The sequence below is a fragment of the Rhyacophila brunnea genome, unplaced genomic scaffold, assembly GCF_057557595.1.
Source record: "Rhyacophila brunnea isolate RB1 unplaced genomic scaffold, BYU_Rbru_1.0 scaffold_16, whole genome shotgun sequence".
NCBI lineage: Eukaryota > Metazoa > Arthropoda > Insecta > Trichoptera > Rhyacophilidae > Rhyacophila > Rhyacophila brunnea.
Window position 1 is genome coordinate 1118232 of NW_028232816.1, and position 25212 is coordinate 1143443.

The 25212-nt window shown below is 35.2% G+C and overlaps 1 long non-coding RNA gene across 1 annotated transcript; it reads left to right on the top strand.

The window, feature by feature from the left end:
• Window positions 1-7900: 7900 nt before the first annotated feature.
• On the top strand, window positions 7901-10972 carry LOC147074133 (uncharacterized). Its single transcript, XR_015070276.1, has 3 exons — window positions 7901-7945; window positions 10028-10171; window positions 10895-10972. It is a non-coding gene; the product is annotated as an uncharacterized LOC147074133 (long non-coding RNA).
• The last annotated feature ends 14240 nt before the right edge of the window (window positions 10973-25212 follow it).

Below are 25212 nucleotides of genomic sequence, written 5' to 3' on the forward strand. Positions count from 1 at the left end.
ACATTTGTGTAGGGTCAGAGTATAGACTTAATTGGTTGGAAAAAAAAACAACTAGATTACACATACAATTCAATGTAAGTCACTAAGCCCCAATTTATTAAAATACACCAAACATCAAACGAGATTTCTTAGAGCAAGTGGGTTTGAAGTATTCAAAAACTGTATTTAGCAGAGAAGCAATAATTGTTATTTTATGGCTTAAAATAATATTACGTAAGGTTACATAATATTATGTCACTATAAATAGAATGGGCTACGTTGTCGGTTGATGATAAAAATAACGTACGCACGTTCGGTGCTTTCTCGACTGACCATTATTTCAAAGTCCTAACTACAGATACTTTATCTTAGCTAATTATTGAACGGGTAGCTAACGCCTTTATTGGTAGGTATAATATATTATATTGAAATTATGTCCCAAAAATTCGGGATTTTTTAAAAATAAATAAGTCGTGAAATATGCTACCAGAAGTTATGCATGAGTAATTATATCACATTCAAATGGCCGTGTCTGAATATGCCAATTAGGGTCGCTCTAATACAACAGATAAATTCCTACCCACCTGACAATTTGACCCTTGCCTAGCGCGACAAATAACGGTCAGTCATTCATCAATCGTGGGCATATAAACACTTACCTAAGCTAAACCGTCAAGAGCCATGCTACCGGATGACCCGATGAACAATACCGAACGAGACTAATAATACGACCAGGATTGACAACCAGACCATCGAGCCAGCTTCCCTAGCATAAAAGGTCAGTGCCTGGCATCCTAGACGTACCCTACCCTCCCAGCATCCGAATCATTTCTACACCGGAATGGTCCTTTCATGTAATTTTATCTTATTAAAATATATGCTTGGGTAATTACATTTATCATAATAATTACGTTAATGACTATTCACTAGAATGAGTCCTTTTGTGCAAGTTCATGCTACCAGATTTTATGTATGAGTAATAACAATTATCATATTTAAAACGCTTTTCGCCAGATAGCATCTTTTTATGCTACTAGACGTTCGTTATGCATGAGTAAATACATTTATTACATTATGACTTTTCACCAGTATGAGTCATTTTGTGTGTTTTCATGCTACCTGAATGTCTGCATGAGTATTTGCATATATCACATTTAAGTAGCTTGTCACAAGAATGTATCATTTTGTGTCTTTTCATGTGACTAGATTGGTTGCATGAGTAATTGCACATATCACATTTGAATGGCTTTTCACCAGAATGAGTCATTTTGTGTGTTTTTATGTGAGTTGATCGACTGCATGAGTAATTGCACTTATCACATTTAAATGGATTAGTGCCAGAATGAGTCATTTTGTGTATTTTTACTGAACTAAATGTAATACACGAGTAATCGCACTGGGTACATTTAAACAACTTTTTACCAGAATGTGTCATTTTATGTCTTGTCATGCCACCCGATGTTATACAAGAGTAATTACATTGATCACATTTGAATGGCTTTTCACCAGAATGGGTCATTTTGTGTGTTTTTATGTAAGTTGATCGACTGCATGAGTAATTGCACTTATCACATTTAAATGGTTTTTCACCAGAATGAGTCATTTTGTGTCTTTTGATGTGACCTGAATTTCTGCATGTGTAATAGCAATTATCACATTTAAAAGGTTTTTCACCAGAATGAGTCATTTTGTGTGTTTTCATGTGACCTGAATTTCTGCATGAGTAATTGCATATATCGCATTTATATGGCTTGTCAAAAGAATGTGTCATTTTGTGTATTTTCATGTGACCAGATTGTTTGCATGAGTAATTACATATATCACATTTAAATGGCTTTTTACCAGAATGAGTCATTTTGTGTGTTTTCATGTTAACTGAATGTCTGCATGAGTAGTTGCATATATTACATTTAAAAGGCTTTCTACTGGAATGGGTCCCTTTATGCAATTTCATGACACTAGACGTTGTGCATGAGTAATTGCAAATATCGCACTTAAATGGCTTTTCATCAGAATAAGTCATTTTGAGTGACTTCATGACGTGACCAGAACGAAATCTTGAAAAATGCCCATCTTCACATTTAACCAACCTTGCAACGGAATTGGTCGTTTTTGCAATAATTGTGGTTTTGTGTATCGCTTTGTGAAGCAACAGTAGGTCGAACGATGAAAAAAAATCAAAACAGATACTGCACACAAAATTTTCTTTATGAAACGATTTTTTTTCCAGTTGTATAACAGCCACTAACAATTCTGCATTTACCATATTCGATTGAAAAATATCACGTTCACTATTGCGACAGGCGACATCTTTGTACCTTTCAATATATTCTTTGAGTTCGTTCTTAATGTCTTGTTCCTCAATGTGTAGGTCTTCGCTAGACGCTTGTGCTTCAGTCACGTCGTCCCAGGACGATAAAAGAGTCGCAACATTAGCCGGTACAGTGCTTCTAGCGATAATCTAAAAAAAACCTATAAAAATATTAATAGATTATGAGATTTTTAAATAACAGTTCATTATAAGTAAGAGATCTAGGTAGAAATATTATACCTAGACATGGTGGTAGGCAAGTGTGCCAAAATTTTCCAAATATAATCTTTCGACTGTCTGACGTGCCGAGCAGTATTTTATAGGGAAAAAAATGAAAAAGTAGTTTTTAAGAATCCTATTAAAAAAGTTTTAAATATTACAATGAGAGATTCTATCTTTCACCGTGTGTATAGACGAATGCATATCTTTTATACTTTGAATATATTATTTTTGTTTGTTTTCTAATCATTCAAAAAGGTCGTGGGAGCATTTTAACCACGCTTTTTTTATAGATTTCCCATTTTCCATTTTCACTGTCTGTCAGAATTCTACTACTAGCTCCACCAAGTTTTTGTTTATTATTTGTTACAGCAATTTTTGTTGGTGCCAATGAAATGGTTTGTTACTGTAGTACTCAGATGAGGCATTCTCTCGCTACAGTGGTCTCAAGCATTGTAAAGCGATCAAAATCAGAAGTTCGTGGAGCGGCTTCCTCCGCCACCTGATGAGGTTGCGATTACGATTGTCATTTATTTTCTTTCGCGAACCGAATACAAACGGTGGTTTTAGTTAATTTCAAAAAATGGACCTCCTCCAAGGTAGTGCGATTTGATATACCTATCTGGATTATTTCCAGTAAAACTTTGTGGAGTCGCTGGTTTATGTTGATAAACCCAATGGAAGCCAATATTGTTCGCGATATACGACCAGCAGTGCTCGAATAAGTGACATCCATATTGGGTGACCAGAATTTTCTTCGTTGAGAAATACTGCGGTGACCATATAAATTTTAATGAGATGTAGATATTGATGTTTCGAATATTTTTTTTAAGTTGTGTTATTAGTGAACCTGTAAATGAACGTACCTGGTCTACTCGGCTGTATTGTCGACCAGAGGAGCCGGGTTGAGGATTCTCATTATTGATTTGGCGAATTGCATCGTCAACAAATTCTTGTTTGATGATGACACCCTGATTATCATTCTCCGACCTTATATTGATCAGGCTGTCTTCACACTCCTGAAAATAACAACATGATTAATAATATTATGTAACAGTATCACCATTATGATCAGCCAGAGTCAATCCATTTCTGGATAAGACCTGCCACAGCTGTATCCTCTGCTTTCAGTGGCCACCAATGTACGACTGCATTAGGCAAGTGATTGTATACTCACCGAAAGACATTCCAGCTAACTGCAGCACATTGCGTACTTTAATCTGACTTTTTGTAAACATATCGCACATTGAGATCTATAGTGTCGTAACAGCAAATAACATGATCTTGAGTAATTTGTGTTTGAATGTAAAATAATTAACTACAATTTAATGAATTGCAGTAGACTTCAGAAAATTGTACCATGTTAGAATAATTTTGTGTACTTTATCCTACTGTAGTTCTAAAATATATAAATATATATTTTTTAATTATATTGTGGATTTTTGCAGTTGCGGCAATATAGTTTGAGTTGACGTACAAACTTGCAGATGCGGCTTCATAGTATTAATAGAAAAAAAACATTTTTTTTTTTAAATTAGTGTCTTATATAAAAATTCTTTTATTATAGAAATAAAAAAATCAATAAAAATAATATAAGTTTATAGATTTGTGAAAAGATGTCCGGCCATTTATGGAACTAATTGCTAGAAATGCAATGCGACCAAGTGAAAGAGATGTCATGGGGCACCATCCATTCTGCCCTGAGAGAAGCGGAAGATCGAGAAGAATGGAAAGTCTTGGTCGCTCAAAGGATGATGAAATTAAATGTGGTCACGATCCTCAGCCATGAGTGTACGACCATGAAGAAGAGCAAAGCTTTTTGCCGCGTAAAGCCGGCTCTCATGTCAAAACTCGTCCGCCTGCAACGTGTCGAATACGTCATCGTTATTTACAAAACACACGTTGCTCAATGGAGCTCCGCAGATTGGTGGAATCAAAATCTGTCAATACAAACTTTTACTCTGTGGAGGCCCATATGATCCTGTTATGATCGGACATGGTCGAAAGAAAGAAATAAATACCAAGAGAGGTGTGTTTCTCATTTACAGGTTGCTCAATGCCTGCAGTCACCATAATTCCATATTACCAAGTGGCTTGAGGGTAAAACACTGAGTGCTGCATGGAAAATGAAGACGTATGAAGCTATTATACATTGTAACTATATACTGTCAAGCACATTCGATAGAAATGAATCAGTTTTTATTGAAAATTGTACTAAGCTTCTATTGTTTTCATTGTTCAATAGTAAAAGATCAACGTAATAAATAGCAGTTGGATAAAGGCATGCATTTCTTTAATAGCACCCATTATCGCCCTTTTACCCTGTTAGGTGATCTAATAGTAAGGAATTGTTTAAAATCCGTTACATTTCCACATTCAAAGTCGTCTCAAAGACAAAAGTGATGAGGAAGTGCTTTTTGGACCCTGCGATTATCTGTATTAATGGCACCCAACCCGAGAAAGTCAGCGGCTACGTCTATCTCGGACAGCAGGGGCCTATAGACGGAAGCATGCACGATGAAATTGCTCAAAGAACAAAGCTGGGATGGAGTGCTTTCGGACGTCTGAATAGTATCTTTAAGAATGACCTACCATTATGTCTTAAGCGTAGGGTGTTCAACCAATGTGTGCTGCCCGTGCTCGCGCATCAATGACAAAAAATATAAATTGTGAATTTTGCAAAAGTTTTTGTAAGAATTGGGAATTGGGAATTTGGCAAAGAGCCACACGCCAATACCCAAAAAGCCGAATGCGGCTCGCGAGCTGCAGTTTGCCGACCCCTGCCCTACACGATAAGTATTTCTGCCAGTATTTAAAATAAAAGTACCTACCTGATTTACTTGCTCCGAATAAGAACCCGGTTGAGGATCTTCATAATTATTGAATCGGGGAATCGTATCTTCAATAAGCTCAGTCTTGATGTCAATTAGCTGAGTATCCGTCCTCGACGTTATTATTGTTGGGTCTGAGACAATAGTCTGAAAAACAAAATATTTTGTTATAAAATCAAGAGTATTTTTTAACATGATACGTGTGAAGCTCGACCACACTTGAGGGGTCTCAGCTTTACACTCTGCAATGTGGATATGGTGTTTCTCTTATTATCAAAGCATAAATTCAATAAGAACGAGTATTTTAAAATATAATAACAACTAAAGGTATTGCAAACAATACTAATCTACGAAAATATGTGAATTGTCAATGTCAATTCATACCAATTATAAATTACTTTAAAATAAAATAAAATAATATTACATATGAATATAAATATGCACATGACATAATGACGTCTTCTAAGTTAAGGAAACTGTTCGATACTCAATTATGTCGGCCAATTCAATTGCTATATTGTAGTATCTCTAAAATAAGAATAAGTACCTACTTCATGTTAATTCAAAACGAATGTACCAACCTAACCCTATCTAAATCAATCAGTTTAACTACCGCCGGCAACTCGTACACAGTAATTATAATTGTTGAAAGTGTAAAATAATTTCCTTCCACGGCTATTGAAACAGTCCCAATTCGATTTCAAAATAATACATAATTTTTCCTGTAAGTATATCGTTGGCGTTATGAGTTGTTGATTCACTGGAGAATATCTATCCCAAGAAATTGATAAGTAGCCTTTGAAAAACTAACCTCGGCAACGTGGCTGGGGTCATCTGCATACTCTTGTTTGATGCAAGTATTTAATTCCTGGTCATTTACCTGTGAGGACACATCGAACCGATGTTTCTCATCTGCGTCAGATTCGAAGTGAGCCGCTTCACGTTTTACGTCCATTTTACGTTTTGACTCGCTTCTGAAAGATTATCATGTCACAATTAATAATAAACTGTATGTAAGCAATCCTGACAAGCGGTATTTGGCAGTCTTGATAGTAGACAATGATTGCTTTTACCATAGACTAAAGATAGAACACAATATTATTGCCACCTACATGACATATTATTTTGAAAGATGCATATAATCTAAACTAAAAAAAATTATTAGTATGATGTATTACAAAATATTTTTGTTAAAATGTAAGATTTTTAGACGTATAGATAGTTATTTTTTAGATTTTTTCACTTTTTTTTGATACGCGAAAGGAAAGGTACCTAGGTAGGTACCTATTGAATTCATTCTTGGTAGCATCACCCATAAACTTTGAGTCCCATTTTCTATTTCAACCAAAGAGATTAGACTCCCGTCCCGAATGGTCGCGTATTAATGTCAAATCGTTTTTGCATAGTTATCGACGGACGAAGTCTGGCAACTCGGATACCTAGTAAAATATATTTGAAATCCAACGAGCCTGGTCTGCGGATTAAAAAGTCCGCAGATCTGGGGTGCTCCACGCGAAAAAACAGCCCGCAGACTATAAATCGTCTGACTTGCGTGCCAATGGAGCGCCGGCATGAGAAACAAAAAACCTATCCATTTTCAACAGGACAATGCGTAGGTACCAAGGCCTGAACAAAAACGATGCATAAGTGCGAGTGAGAAAGTATTCGGTACCTTTATAATCTCTGCGACACGCGCTAGAGTAAGATAAAAGGTTTACAGATCTGGGATATGGTTTGCTACGATTTAGCTGGCAAATCTTAACTTATTGCATAACTAAGCGTCGATAATCGTGTTGCTAAAATTGGTATTTTTGTGTTAAACATAAAGTCAGTGGTAAATATTTTTAGTTAATTAAGTAGAAAAGATGGTTCTGTGTGTTGTATTAAAATATGATAGCCGTACTGATAAGTAAGAAGATGGTATTACGTTTCATGGGTAAGTTGATTTAGTTGATACATGTTCGTGATAATTTATTTGTATATTATTACCTATATATTTTAATATCAGTGACGTATGTAGTGTTTCTTTAAAATAACTTAAATTATGGATATCTTTACCTAATGGTTGCATTTTGACCGCTTAAAAATACTACCTATATAACGTAAAAAAAATAGAAAATGATATTTTAATTCTGAGCGTCTAGTGCGAGCACTTTGGGTGAGCACTAGCGAAATGGTCTATGGTCTCGAACATTTGTAGACGAATGCGTTCGCTCGCCCACAAGACAAACGCACAGCACGCGGCTTCATTTAGCAATGCAAGAGGTGGTGTCTAGATGTATCTATAGTCAATGGTAAGTACTATATTTTCCCCCCAAATACTATAATTTTGGAGGCTCTGTACTATAATTCCACTTTCAAAAGATAGCAACTCTGGTCTATGGCGAAATGCTATGCACGTCACGCCTGTTACGTTCTGTGTGCAACGATAAACTTGAGGATTAATTGCATGCATAAAATGGATATTAAACGCGAACGAGAAGACTCCGAACCTGTTGCAGAAGAGAAGCAATGGTTTGAGGTACCTGTGAATCATGATCCAAACAGCCAGCTGCTTACCTACATAAAGCAAGAGGACACTGACGAGGCCGGATACACTTTTAAGGTTATTTTTCATACGTAATTTTTGTACGTCGTACTATTGTTTGTTTTAAGATGTGTGTCCTCAGGCGTAATTAACAGTGTATGCATTTTGTATAATAAACATCACGTGGAGACATATTTCCGAACGGCCTACAGATAACAGCAAAGAGGAACAAAATTTATTTTCCGTCGAAACACCTACCTATTCATAGTTGTGCTACAATAATCAGTACAAGTCGGTTATGGGAAGCCAGCGGCAAACAAATTTTGAAATTATCCGATATACTGGATTATTATTTGTTAGTTTGGGTTAGTTTAGGTTAGGTGAAGTTGGGTTAGGTTTTCATTCTTAAATTCATGAATTTTACTCAAAACCGGTTATGACAATTAGGGCGGTCCTCGCCTGGCTTCTTCATAACCGACTTGTACCTAATAATCTATAGACAAGTTAAGCGTTAATTACATTGAGCTACTTTACGAGCTGCTTGTTGGCGAATTTACAATCTGCCTGTAAAGCCCAGTGTCATCATCGAACAAGCTAACATTGTAAATACTCTACCGAGAAAAGTTGAAAGCCGTTCAACTTTACCCGCTACACGCCGGCGTGTGGGCCTACAGCTCGTAAAGCAGCTCAATGTAACTGACGCATTAGAATATAGAGAGAGATTTCTTTCCATAGTGAAAATCTACCATCTGACAGTTGTCTATCATTTATAAAAACCATCCATTTCCGATATGAATTTCATATTTTTCAATGTTGGCAGAACTCTATGATAACACTATTTTATTGTGCGAATATAATATATTCCTCTTCTGGATGCCGCACACTTTGGCGGCATCCAGAACAGCTATCCAAGCCATGTGAATGTTGATTATGCCAATCATCGTGAACCAACGTAGGTACCTATCACAAGCTCACTCATTACTTATTGTGGTTATATTACAATAATTATAGGTACCCATTCCATTAGTATTGACAGATATTAATTTTTTTATGGTGTCATAATGCAATATTGAATAATTTTGGTGATTTATACATTATCCTTATATGTATACCTTATATGTGCTTTCGAACCTCTGAATAGTATCTTCAAGAATGACCTGTGCGTAGGGTGATCAACTAATGTGTGTTGCCCGTGCCCACGTATGGCTGCGAGACGTGGACCCTCAACACTAAAAATGTCCAAAGGCTAAGAGTCGCACAGCGAGGCATGGAGAGGTGTATGTTGGGCATCACGCGAAAGGACCGTAAGAGAAACGAATGAGTTAGGAAGCAGACAGGAGTACGTGACGTATTAGACGTTGCCAAACAGCTGAAATGAAGATGGGCGGGGTACATTGATTGCTGAAAGTACGGCCGCTGGACAAATGCCGTCATCCAATGCTACCCAAGGGGCACGAAACGGCCACAGGGTCGCCCTAAAAGCCGCTGGATTGACGAACTGATAAAGTTCGGCGGAAATAGGTGGCAGCGAACGACACAAAACCGAGAGAGTTCGAAAAAGCTTGGGGAGGCCTTCATCCAGCAGTGGATTGACCTCGGCTGACGATGATACCTTATCCGCGGGTGGAGTAGGTACATACGTATCTTAAAAGAGTCTTTTGGATTCTTAAACCATGACGTTTTATTTCAACCTAGGCCAGTGGTCAGTAAACCGCGGCTCTTTGGCCCCTTGAATGCGGTTCTCTTTCATAGGTATGATCAGTAAAGTTGAAAAAACTAGCATTGATGGTTCTTTACCTTTTCGGTTCTACATATTCATGCAAACATTTTTTTTCAAGCATGAACCTTATGAGTAAATTGAGAAGTCGTCTTATTGACGAGAATCTGGAATCTAATGGCTAAAATTAAAAACAGCAATATACAATTGTTGTTTGATTTAATAAAACGCATTTTTGTTTACGCATTATGGTTGTTAGCATTCCTAGCCATTATCAAAACAACGATATAGGTATCGTTGCGTAGCATCCAAAGCGTTGCATATGAGTTCTAATTGGACCAGTTTTTACACATTTATTAATTTAATCAATGTACCTTCAATACTTTAATTTAACTTCAATACAATAATTTAACTTCAATACAATAAAAGTCAATACTTTTCAGAATCCTCCAAATAACCTGGGAAATATAAAATTTGAGACCGATTTTCAACAAGTCGACATCAAAGATGAGTTTCCAATGCGATCAGTCAATTCTGACGACCTTCAAGCAAGTAGCTCTTATGTGGAATTGACGAAGGATAATCAGGTACTTATATTTTATTTTATTTTAATAATGACGTGCAATAATAATCTATGGCAGATATTCCCAATTGGTGTGTTGCAAGATTAGGAGTAAGTAAGTAAAGAAACGAGGACATAAGCCCTATTTAAATTCAGGCATTTTTTCGTTCTTTAGATGAACGCATCGCAGTTCGTGCAACAATTTAGAGCAAAGCCACACGAGTGTTGCGTCGCGAGACCGCCGTATCCCTACTGCGAGCTGAAGTGAGGACGCACAGCTGCTGCCTCCTCACTCCCACTCGCAGTAGGAATACAGCAGTCTCGCGACGCAGCACGCAGTGTTTATTAGTATTTTTTAACAATCACAAACACCCGGCTTTGAGAAAATCACATTAATATTGTGTCCTCACCGGGAATCGTACCCAAAACTCTCGGGTGGAAGGCCAGCGCGTTACGCCACGAGCGCCGCCAATGACTCGTAATTACGTCTGGACTTCCAACAATAATAAGAATTAGAGATAGAAGGGAAATATTGAGGTGAGGGAGACGATAATTGGCCCGACCAGTTAATATTATTTGATTCGAATGATGTTACGTTTTTGAAGTAGTATATGTTAGGATGTACCGAGTGACCCAAGTATTATTTGGTCAGCGTATTTGCAGTGGGAATGGAATTCTACCACTGCGATATGCACCAAAGACTTGCACATGCATTTACAAAATATAATAAATAATGTATTTTTTTCAGGAACCTGTAACAAATCGTAGAGCTGTAAAATCGGAAACTGATTCTCAGAGAGCTCAAATCAAGGATGAGTTTATTCTTGACACAATGCTTCCATTCAATTATGATGATCCTCAGCCAAGTTCATCTCATCAGGTAATTTTAAGCACTATTTACAGCATCATAAATCGTCCGGTGTTCGAAATTAGAACTAAGCTCATCGCAGTATAAAAAGTATTCAATGATACCTCAATTGTTAGCATGTGGCGCCCTCACTCAACGGACAACTGATACTAGTGGATCTATAATACGAGCAGTTTTTTACTTATTTTTATTGCATTTCACCTTTTTGTATTAGAAAGTTACTCAGTATATTATATGATACGTATTTAAATCTTGGGATCTTCTGAAATTTACAAATTATTTATTCAAATGCCTAAAACTCTTGCCTCTTCTTAACTGAAAGGGGATCTCCATGCCCGCCAAAACCTTTTGGTATCATCACTATATTACAACCTCTATAATATTCTTCAATTTGTTTTTCACGTAAAGTTTCATCCTTAGGTACCACATAAACATACGTCGATAATTTAGTTTATTTTATATTTGGTTTCATCAGGTCGTCGCCGCTGAAACCGCAGTCAATGATGAGATCCAGGATATGCGAGAAGTAAAAGAACAACACGATGACATATACCTTGGTAAACAAAACATTAAAGAACTCAAGGATTACAAGGAAAGGTTGACAGATTTGTGTAAGACTGTTAAACAAAATGATATTCGATCTGACTCAGAATTGGTAGCTGTTATAAGTCTAGAAAAAAACCATTTTTATGAAAATAATTTAGTTTGCAGTATTTGTTATGTTTTTTTTAATTCGTTAAATTTACTAAATCGCCACAAAGCATTGCATAAGAAAACGGTTACCTCAATGGGTTTTAAACGGTTTAAGTGTGATGAATGTAATTTCTCCAGTAGACATGGTAATGATATGAAAAAACATAAAATGATTCATTCTAGTGAAAAACCATTTCAATGTGATGTATGTAATTACTCGTGTATTCAAGTCGGTCACATGAAAGAACACAAAATGACTCACTCTGGCTTAAAACCATATAAATGTGATAAATGTAAACTATCATTTATAACATCGAGTAGATTAAAAACACATAAATTGAATCATTCTAATGAAAAGCCTTTTAAATGTGACACTTGTAAATACTCTTGTACTTTGTCTACTTCAATGAAAATACACAAATTGACTCATTCTGGTGAAAAACCGTATAAATGCGAAGAATGTAATTATTCTTGTATAACATCCAGTAATATGAAATACCATAAAATGACGCATTCTGGTGAAAATCCTTTTAAGTGTGATATATGTAATTTCACTTGCAAGCAGTCATGTAAATTAAAAAGACATAAAATGACCCATTCCGGTGAAAGACCCTTTAAATGTACTGAATGTAGTTTCGCGTGTATAGAATTTAGTAGCCTGAAGCTACACAAGATGACTCATTCTGGGAAAAGACCATATAAATGTGACGAATGTACTTTTACATGTATAACATCAAATAGGTTAAAAATACATAAAATTAATCATTCCGATGAAAAACCATTTAAATGTACTGAATGCGACTACTCTTGTAATCATTTAAGTTTCTTGAACAAACACAAAATTAATCATTCTAGTGAAAAGCCATTTAAATGTGAGACTTGCGATTATTCAACCGCACGGTCCAGTTGCTTGAAATTACACAAATTGAAACACGCTAGTGAAAAACCGTTTAAATGTGAACAATGTGGTTTCTCTTGTATACGATCTGGTGATATGAAATCCCACCAAATGACACATTCTGGTTTAAAACCATTTAAATGTGACGAATGTAAATATTCATGTACAACATCTGGTAATTTGAAAAGACATAAAATGACGCATTCTGGTGAAAGACCATTTAAATGTGATGAATGTAGTTACTCTTGTATAGAATCTACTAAGTTGAAGAGACACAAAATGACTCATTTTGGTGAAGGAAAATAATCATTATTTAAGAAATTATTTTTACGATAGCGTCATCTGAATTATTTTGATTCCAATAATGGAATCAAATTGGTCCTTGTGCACTAGTCTGCCACATATTAATATAGTGTAGTGTATTCTTTCCCGGCTGCTCGTTGGAGGTCCAGTGTTTGTCCGTAAATAATTTCCCCCCAGTTTGATACGCTAATATCGTAATAGATTCGTAGGTTTCCACGTTTTCTTTCTCTCCTCTACGTGTCGGCCTTGTTGCAGAAGCCAGCGTCTAATTGAATTTTAATAACTAATAAGCACCATCTGCAAATTGTATTCTCACTTCAATGACAACAAATAAGTACGACTGACAAAGTTTATTATGCACTATTGATGTCGAATTTTATCAGCTTACCTCCACCCCTCGCCACTGCTCTATGTTATATCGGCTATTAAGCTTTTGGCAAAAATAATATTAAATGAATTAGCGATAATTCCGCGCAGAATGATAAAAGGGGCAGGCATCATCCAGCCATCAAGAACAAAGAAACAGTTCTTCAATTAATTTATTAACCATGATATTATTATATTGACTTTGTAGTTAGGTAGTTTTTATAAAGTAGATAGGTACTTACATATTTACCTAATAAATTTATTATTTTTACACTTAATATTAAATAGCTATATTTTACACTGGAAGTTGTTTTCTTAATAATAAAAATATATTATAATAAATCATTTCTTTTATTCAATAAACAATTCACAAAATTTTGAAAGTGTAACATTACATTTCGTCGCTATAGGATTGGTTTGTCGAATATCCGTTTTTGTCAGCGCTCGAAATGGAATATTTTACGAACCGGAGCGCTCGATATGTTACGAAAATATTAACAGTTATATAATTGCATGTGTATTTTATAAAAATAAGTATGTTAGAATTTTACATTATATGGCAAATCTAGTCCAGACGGTCAAATTAATATGTCTACCAGACAGAGCGACAACTTTAGAAATTATACAAACCGGACGGCGGTCCGGTACGTTCCGGACCATTCGAGCCTTGGTTTTTGTCGAAGTCGACCTTTTAATGCAGAATATGTTTTGTATCTAATGGTAATGAATACATCATTCATGTGCTGTAAAAAAGACAATTTAAATATCTCCATGTATTTAAATATGGTATTATGAAATTTGTTTTTCGTTTCGATAAACCAATCCTATAGCGACAATTTAACATACATAATTTGAAAACACCTCAGATATATATACCCATTAGAAAAAAACATATTTGAAAATAATACGATGCACGACGTGTTTAAATTCAATCCTAATCGAAGCATTATTTTTTTGTTCTTGACAAAACCTTGTACTTCTTGTTTAAAGTTTAAAATTCACAAGGAAAATGTAAATAGTACTGCATTATCTCGTTATTTTTTTGTAAAATTTAAAATTACTTACCTATGTCGATGTCCTTCATCCATTAAACTAGAATCCAATACCTTATGAGAAATATTTTTTCAGTATTTTTACATCAAAATTTTTGGTTTCTTATTACGGTAGGTATTTATTGTAGAACACAAAACATTTTTCTTTGTCCTATTATAATCGCCATTTGATATAATGTAATAATATAGCAAAGCTCAAAAGCAAAGAAAGACAACTATTTTTATTATTACCTTATTTATACTACCGGATTCTGGCGTCCTGGAAAGCTGGAGGAAGTATACAGCGGAGATACGGGATGTTGGTTTGATATGAAACGATGCAAGAAGACTGGCGAGGGATAGGGATTCTTAGAGGCGCCTCGTGGTGTCCATAGACTCCTACTAAGGGGCGGACATAGCTGAAGAAGAAGATAATTTTATTGTACTTGAAAATCAATTAATATGGCGTTTTAAACTAATATTTCTATCGTAATACCAAATGTCAAACAAGCGTTCAACGTAAGATAGCGACTAGCGCCATTGTACCTGATGTAAAATACAATATTTTGGCGAGGACTTTCGTTTAGCATAAAGGTAAATATATTGTTAAGATCACAATCTCTTGCTCATAAAGATTCCTGGAGGATTTACAATATAAATTTTAATAATTATATATCTTTTAAATAGTAGGTTTTAGGAGATGCGATATTTTAACACGTAAAAATATAGGCTATTGACGTTACTCCGGTCCTGGTATTACCACAAAGGCGTCACACCTTCAACCGGCTCTGCCCTCAGACAGGTTGAGAACCTTTGCTTAAGCTAGCTCAGCCTTTTAAGCGCTTGGCCGTAGTCATGGGGCGTCTTCGACGCGGAATAGGCGCGGGGACGGGCACGGGTAGAGTGTCCGTAGTAGCCCGCACGCGTCCAGTCGTGTTCAGCGTCAAATCAGGGATAGGAAACCATAAACACAGAAAAGTTTTTACTGGAAAACTCCTATTTGAAATGGCAAAACTTTGCAGCAAAATATGGGGCCAATGAAATCAATATGGAAAGCACTAATTTAACAGAAGAATTTTATAACTTATACAAGAAACTGCGGGAACAACCAGACAAGTTTTTCGAAAAAGAGTAACATGAGAAAATATTTTATTAAGTATATTCTAATTGATCTAAGTTTTTTTCTATTCCTTTTGAGTCATTTTTTTGCGATCCGACTATCGCCTTTTGACATTTATTCAAACACCACCAATGGTGAATACACACTGTCATCTGATACAGTTAATTCCTGTTTATTTGGTAAATTTATATAATATATGAATTTAAATTCAAATTCCATCAAGTACGCTCGGTCGATTTTATAATTTGATTATATATTGGATAATATGTAAGTTAAAGTTTAAAAAAGACTTTTCGGTTCATATGGTGTGAATGTAGGTGTAGAATGTACGCTTCATAACTTTGCACCCCGGCTCTAGGATGGAAATGATGTACCTACTTAATATATTTTATTTTTATTATGTTTATATTTTTTATTAAGGAAAACAAACAGTTACATAGACTACAAATATGTATAAAATAGACTAGAAAAAGATATTGCAACAAGCAAAGTTTCCATATAAATTATAATAATTATAGTAATCATATTATAATTTAAATACAGAGAAATTAGATAAAGAGATAAATGAGAAAGAATATTGAATAATTATAGACAAAAATTTTTTTTTTTATGTACCTACCTTTATAACTATAAGTAAGATAAGTATACAATATTATATGTGCGTTAAGAATTATTGAAATTTAAAGATATTATTTTTACATAATATATATTTATTTAGTACTACATATTATATTAATACAAGTGAATACCATTTGATATAATTTTATGCGACTTAATAAGGCAAAGAGGCGTATCAGTGTACTAAAAAGTGCAAAGTTATAAAACATATAGGTACCTACTTTAGATCACTTCGCACTATCTATGCTTTGTGAAAATAATACCACAAATACACCAGACGCGCACGGTAAGCTCATGATGGTTTGAGACACCCGCTACTCGCTCGTTTCCCGTGTCGGCGCCCGTCCATTCAGTGCGGACACCTCTATGCGCGCAGTATGGGAAGAGCCCGACGCATGTACGATCTTGCCTGCGTCGAGCTAGACGCGCCAAAACAACACGCGCGAACACCCGTCCTTGCGCATTGTCTACGGACACGTCGAAACATGTTCATACGTTTGAGTTGCCCGCGCCGCCGCCGCGCCGCGCCCGTCAAACCACCACGGACGAGCACTAAGTCGGAGGGGATAGTCAGCTAAAAGTTCTTATCGACACTTTCGAACACACCACAACAATATTGTTATATTGATCGTTCCACACCCACGACGTGCGCGAAACGTCAGAAAACAGCTGATGGCTTGTCATTCGGTTCATATGCCGAATTGTACTTGCGAAAATAAGATCGCGGATTTATTTAAATAATAAAATCTTCACGAGTATTGTTTCAATTATTTATTAAATTATTTCTTCGTAAATAAATTGATTATACTTAATTAATTTTTATCAAATATCTTAGCACTACATTTTATTTACTAACAAATCAACGATATTTATTTATACTTATAACTTATTTTATTTGCTTAATTTTATTGTATATAACTATTCGTATTTATTTTAATATTTATTTATTTAATTACACACGTCACACAAATTCATGAGGTGAGAGTTAACGTCCTCTAGATTGAGGGTTATTGATTTTAGTACTTAAATCCTCGTAAGGGTACTACTGTAAACCGGTTGCCATACGCGGCTGATGATGAATGATGTCATCGTAAAGTGATGCATTTGCTTACATCAAACGCGGAGTAATCGAAATACTTACAATTTCATTACACTTTAAATGCCTCTCGAACTCAATTCGTAGCAAGGGCTTTCTCACGGAAAACTAATAAATACATTGAATGCGCCACTATTTACGCAGTGAAAGCTCGGCTTTTCTCCCGAGTGGATATTTTCAACATTTTTCCGGCAAAGGAACCGACACAACCTTCTTTTGCGGATTATACTTCCCCACTACTTTATTAAATATTTTAAATCGACATCCCGGACGCTATCGGGAAAATGACAACATTTCTGGCGAATCATAGTCCAGTTAAATGATGACATTTATGTTTAATTTTATACTGATGCCCATTGGTCGAGAATGTCTTCGCATTCGACCAATTGAATGCTATAAAAATGTCATCATTCCACTGAAGATTTTACATTGCCAAAAATAGATCAATTACGTTATTGATTTTATTTTCTCTCGCGCGGATTCAAAATATTACGTATATACGCAAAATAATTTTATATGATGCAAAGAAGATTATAGTTATAAATTACCTTTCGTTTACAGGATTTAGCTAATGATATCGCATAAGTTATTAATTTACATGAAATGGTTTATGTTAAACCTTAAACTCTAAACTTCTTAATTACTTACATTTTACTTACAAGACCGTTTGGTTTATCTGAAAGAAATCATCCATAGTTCACTCTGAGTGGCTGTGAGCTGCTCAGACTGTACTATGGGACTCACTACATAATGTTTATAGCTTTGTTTAGAGGTAGGCCGCGTAATTTCAAACAAAAATCGACATTTATGGTCGGACCAAAAAGTTGTGACGTCACAAATTTATTGCAAGAAATGCCAGCTGGAGGCGTGCATTTTATGGCCATGTCACTATCTTTGGTACGTTTCAATACCTACTTACTTAACTCATTTTGGACCAACACTGGAGATACAATATCTTAGCTCTAAGGTCTAAGATTGTAGGTACCGTGATATTTAAATCGTAATCAAAACGAATCAGAAGAACGTAATCTCTTCCATAATAGGTAGGTACATTATAAATAACAATTTTTATTTTGCGTGGGAGGTCCGAGATATATTTTTCCTATTTTCACTGGTCCGCAGGTGTAAAAAGATTAGGAAATACTGTTCTACACGGCAACTTGCCACGCATTCAACTACCAAACCATGCACTTTGTTGTTGATGTTAACCGTATTTTTTAAAAACTAAAAATATTTTATGTAACGCTAACTGTAGGTGCTGGTAACATATCACGATTAATAACCAAAGAAATGCTAAAAAAATCCAGTACTGCACTGATAAAATCAATAGGTATGGTCACATTACTTAAAATTCCCTAAGTGGACCCTAAGTAAAAAGAGATCCAGAAACTTAGAGTAGCACAACGTAGTATGGAAAGGTGCATGCTGGGCATAACGCGAAAGGACATCAAGAGGAATGAGTGGATAAGGAAGCAGACAAGAGTTTGCGATGTAATAGAGTTTATTAAAAGCCTTAAATGGATATGGGCTGGACGCATAGCTCGAAGAAGAGACAATCGTTGGACAAATCTAGTCATCCAGTGGTATCCAAGAAGTACAAAACATCCGCAAGGTAGACCTAGAGGCCGCTGAATCGATGAAATGATAAAGTTCTGCGGAAGTACGTGGCAACGCAAGGCACAGGACCGAGAAGTGGAAGCAGCTTGAAGAGGCCTTCATCCAGCAGTGAATAGATTCAGGCTGATGATGATGAATAATGAACAATTACATTTTTAGATTAAAAAGTGCTTTGCATCGCAGTCAGCGTTCGTTATATTACTATGAGTCGATCCGATAATGGTCACGGGGTCTTTAGGGTTCTAGTGGAGTTAGATCTTTAGTGGATGACACCTTTAGAAGGCTGATAATACCTATGCACTTATCATGGAATATTTGTCAATTCTTTCTCTTTCATATTTCCTTTCCAGTTTTATCAGGTTATTGATTACATTGAAGCGTTTCTGTGGGCAACGCATCAGTTGAAGTAAGGCCGTATAGTCGAGAGGATTCAGAAGAAATTCTTGAGACTCCTTTACTTGAGGATACTATCCGTGGCTTTATCTAACTGACTTTTCTGAGGTAGGTTTACATACTGCAATTTAGAAGAGTACGTATTGTTTTCCACTTATACGAGGTATAAATGAGAACTCTGCCATTCTGGGCTGTGTTGACCTGTGTCCCTGATAACTATCTTAGCAATAGAGATCATCAGTTGTTTATTCTCTCAAGGTACAGAACCAACTTGCCACTGGTAATGTCATTAGGGAGGGCGATAACTATGTTTAACCAAATCGCTTCGGGTGTTGATATATTCCACATGCGTGACAGTGAGCTTAGATGGATGCTATCGTATAAATTCTTAAAATATGGTCTCCTTAGCAAACTCGGTCTACTTCTTTGAACTTCTATAGATGTATTAATGTATTTTCACTGCTTTTGTATGTTTATTTATTATGTTCCCTTTTTATATTTTCATTTTTATCGCTGTTATTACTTTTCTTTATAATAATTTTTCATGTCATGTTGTGAATGTCTTAAACTTATAATTTGTAATGTATACAATATGGTAAAAAAAAAATTAAAATAATTAAAATTTGAGAGAGAATTATCTTAAGCACACATTACAATTACATGGTTTTCACCATTATAGCTATTTTTCAGCATGTTTAAATCTTTGGGTCCCCAGAATTTAGATGAAAACACATTGCACTGATGAGGTTTCATATCAATACGTATGTGTTCTTTTATATGTTTTCAGATTACCAAACCGCGAGAATTTTTTAAGGTATTCATCATGGTTATACGGTTTTTCAACAGTATGTGTCGTTCTGTGAGTTTTGAGATTACTCAATTGCGAGAATATTTTTAGGCACACATCGCATTGAAATGGTTTCTCACCAGTATGTGTCATTTTATGCTTCATCAGACTAATGGATGTTGAGCACTTGTGTGTGCAAACATCGCAATGAAACGGTTTTTCGCCTGTATGTCTCATTTTGTGCGTTTTGAGATTACCCGATGACGAACACTTATATGTGCACACATCGCAATGAAATGGTGTTTCACCAGTATGTCCCATTTTGTGCGTATTAAGATTACTCGGTGACGCACACTTATATGTGCACATATCGCAATGGAATGGTTTTTCACCAGTATGTGTATTTTTATGTATTTTAAGACTACTGGTCGACGAGCACTTATACGAGCAAACCTCGCAATCAAATCGTTTGTTACCAGTATGTGTGATTTTATGCTTTGCCAAATTACTGGATGACGAGCATTTATATGAATGAACATCACAATGATCCAATTTTTCACCGTCAGGCATTGTTTTGTTAATATTGAGATTTCCAATATAAATTACTTTATGTGTTTTTAGACCTTTAGACATCGTGCATGAAATATTGTGGCTCTTTAACGCGATTTTAGATTCACATACTGCATAGCAATCATTGCAAATAAAATTTCGTGGAAAATGTATTACTCTTGTCAGCTTAATACGGACCACCTTTTGCAAATAGGGTTTCTGTAATTCTTCTTTCATGTAATGTTCATCTATGGCTATCTTGGAATGCTGTGTCGTCCTTTCGTGGAGATCTTTGGGTGCACATTCTAAGTATTTGAGGCGACCTTCTTTACAAAGTGTATTTAGATTCACGATAGGCAATGGACTCTCACACTTGGAGCATTCTGTAAACCATCGCTGCAAAGAATTCTGCAAAAAGATTTTGAACACCTATTGCATTATTTACAATAATATAAAGAAACATTTTTGATTAATTACTTCCTTTATTCAACGAATAATTCACAAGATTTTTAGAATGTAACATTCTAATTATTGAACATACAAAATTTTTAAAAACACTTTCTTTTAGTGTGTATATGCATGAGATGTTATCAAATTATGTGTATTCAATATAAAGAATGTTAAATTTTCAAATCTCTTGTTTTATTCGTTGAATAAAAAAGAAATGGTTTCTTAAAAATACCTAACTTAAAATGTCAACTTAGGTAGATACTTAACGGCCCACATGCTCATCGTATGTCAAAATGGAGCTTTTATGGTATTTTCAGAGCATATGACTGGACATTCCTTAATCGTTGTAGATAATCTATTTATATAATTTTGTAGCCTTATTATCCTTAATATTACCGAAAAAACATTTTTTTTAAAACGGTACATGTTCAAACACGCGCGTTATTAAGATCTTTTCCCTACTTCATTTATCGTTTGTAAATTTATGGCTACGGCCGTATGTTCTAGCTTAACCACTGGGAAATGCCAATAGAAATGTATTTAAAAAATTACTACCTTATTCTTAGGTCAATAATTATTATAAAGCAATCATTATTTGTAGGATGTTAATCACATTTAAATGGTCAAAGACATCGCTTATAATCTGTATCTTTAGAATTATCTTCAAATGTGTTCATCGTGCCCATTTTTGAATAATAAAATGCCTAATTCTTGTCAAATTTGAGATCAAAAAGATTATGAAATATAATTTTTTTATCGTAAATATCTCACTATATAATGTTAACATTAATTTTACTAATGGTTTTGTAAATGCGTTTAAAAATTAATATATCTAAAAAATCTTAACACCACTGCACATGGACGTACCGAAATATGACTATATTATAAAACATAAGAGCGAGAGGTTTAAAAAAATACTATTTTATGTAATAAAATAATACTTTATGCAGTCATCAAATATTTAAAATAAATATAAAGGATAATAAGGCTTGAAAATTATATAAATAGATTATCTACAACTTTTAAGGAATGTCCAGGGTGTAATTCTCTGAAAATACCATAAAATCTCCATTTTTACCTACATGTGGGCCCTTAATAAATTTTGGAAGCAAGGTTATGGTATAAAAATTTATGCACCTGCATACACCAACATAAAAAAGCGAAATAGTGTTACAATGTGTGTATAGCGGGTAGCCGCTTCGACAGGATAGAATTAAGAAGAAATATTCAATTGAACGTACCTCATCTTTTGGTCTGTATTCTGAATATGAATAACTTGGTTGAGGGCCTTCATCATAGGTTGGGTGTATAGTATATTCAACAATCTCGCGTTTGATATCAACTTGCTGAAGGTCAGTCTCAAGTTTAATATCAGCTAAGCCAGGTGCAGGGTGCTAAAAGCAAATTAATCTTATGTAATCACAGTATGATAAAAGCACTTTGAGCTCTTCGAATTTAAAAGAAGTATACTATATTATAGTATACATGAGGTAGGCTGTTAAAATCCGTCATAAATAGTGCACACTAAACTTTGTCGGTCATACGTATTTGTTTTCATTGAAATAAGACTACAATTATTTACAGATGGTGTTGGATAGTTTTTAAAATTTAATTAAACAGTCATACTAAATAGTCAAAAAATACTCGTCTATCTATAAAATATCCAAAATTATGCAATTAAATAATAGGTACATAACTTTAGATATTTTATATATAGTATAATATTTTTTATCTACTAGCTGAGCCAGCTGGCTCTCGCCAATCTGTCTCGCTAGTCTATTATAGTTTGGTTGAGATAACATGTGTTATATTATGTATTCTTAATCCAACGAAAACAAATAAGTATGAATGAAAATTTTTGCACAATTTTGTCGTATCGCCCGAAGTATACCAAAACTATTATGGTTTGGTTAATGCAAGGTTTAAGGCTATACCTCAGTCGGGGCATGGTCTAAAAAGATAGTGGCTAGGCGATGCACGGATTGTGCAAATGACACGTGCCGAACGAAATATAATTTGTCATATAAATCCAACATGCGTCCATTTAATGTTCTGTTTATTGTTATATTAGTAACAATAATAATATATTCATTGACATGTTTTCTTTTTCAAGTAAATTGGTAACGTTTTTTAGTCATCTTTACACGATTTAAGAATTAATACCCCCGTCGCCATCACGAAACAAATTGACGTGTTCACAGCTCGACGTTTGCTCTCCGATTGCCAGCGAGTCCAAAATTTCGTCGCACCTATAGTTGAAAATTATTTGCCGTTTCACTGAAGTACCGTCTTAATTCATTTTTAAAAACTAACTACGAGGGTGGGTCAATAATTCCTTAGAAAAAAGCATTAAAACAGTTTTTATTTTTGTATTTTTTTTTTATTTCTCAACATAATCTCCTTGGAGCTCAATACACTTGGTTAGACTTTTTTCAATTTTTTTTTTAAACCGTCAGAAAAATAAGTTTTCGGAAGGTCCTCAAAATAAGCATTTGTCCGATCGATGACTTCTTCATTTGAAAAAAAACGTTGTCCACTTAGCCATTTTTTTAAGTTTGGGAAAAGGAAAAAGTCACTAGGGGCTAAATCTGGCGAATACGGTGGGTGGTCGACCAATTCGAACTTCAATTCTTCAATTTTAGCCATTGATCGTAAACATGTGTTAACGCGGGCATTGTCCTGATGAAAGAGGATTTTTTTCCTGTTTAAATGAGGCCGTTTTTCTTCAATTTTGTTTTTTAGCTGGTCCAATAAAGATGCATAATAATCCCCTCTTATTGTTTTTCCTTTTTCCAAATAGTCAACGAAAATAATTCCACGTGCATCCCAAAATACAGTAGCCATAACCTTACCAGCTGATTTTACGGTTTTCGCCTTCTTTGGACATGGTTCGCCTTTCGCAATCCACTGCTTTGACTGTTCTTTCGTCTCGGGAGTATAGTGGTGTATCCATGTTTCATCTACAGTCACAAAGCGACGAGAAAATTCATCCGGATTGCGTTGCATGAGCGACAACAGGGCTTTAGAGGCCACCACCCTATTGCGTTTATTGTCGACTGTGAGCAAACGCGGCACCCATCTTGCAGAAATTTTTTTCATGCCCAATTTGTCATGTAAAATAGAAATGACGCTACCTTTTGAGATCCCTGTAACCTCAATTATCTCACTCAACTTTAATCTTTGGTCACTTAACACCATATCGTGGATTTTATTGATCGTTTCTGGTGTAGTCACCTCTACAGGACGTCCTGAGCGTGGTTCATCCTTTGTTGATGTACGACCACGTTTAAATTCATTTAACCAGTTATAAATAGTTGCAAGTGAAGGAGCAGATATGCCGTGAACTAAATCCAACTAATTTTTTATTTCCTTTGCTGTTAACCCTTTTATATTAAAATGTTTAATAACAGCTCTAAACTCAATTTTCTCCATTTTCCATTTTTCCATTTTCCACAAGCAAATTTTTTTTTTAAATGTACGAGAAACACACAACAACCCGACCAATCTGATTGAAACTTCGCAGCATACTGAATCGGTAGTGCCGCTGCATGAAAACAAACCGCTTACAGTACTAGTCGCGCCACCTGTCGGCTTTTCTAAGGACTTATTGACCCACCCTCGTATAACCATCTGTAAATTGTAGTTTTAGTTTAATGAAAACAATTAGGTACGTATGACTAACAAAGTATAATGTGCACTATTTATGGAAGATCTTAACAGCCAACCTCCCTATTGCAATATAATATCGTGTCTGGAAACATGTACGTATGCAGTTCGCCGTATCACACTTACCGTGGAATGGTGTGTATCGGAAATAATATATGGCCGTATATTAAAGACCGTCCAACCAAACTCTTTGGGTCGTATAGTATAATAGGTAAATCATTCTACAGTGGCACCATAGGCGATTCGTGTGTGTATTGAATTGCTTGCGACAATGCCTGTTTCAATTTTAGCAAATAATACCACTACAACTGCAAGCCGCATTTGTCGTACCCATGGTGCCACTGTAAAACGACTTACCTATACCTACTGACATAAAATGCATGTCTAAATAAAAGACGGTTCTTATCGGTTTACACTTTACAAGAAGCCAGCAGCAAACAAATTTTGAAAATAGCCGATATACTGAATTATTTGTCAGGTTAGGTTTTCATTATTGAATTCATGAATTTTGCCAAAATCAGACATGAAAATTGAATTAATGTTCATATTGAATCTAATAAGATTGGAGACCGTACGGTATACGTTCATCTCTTTCCGATAAGAAAGCTCAC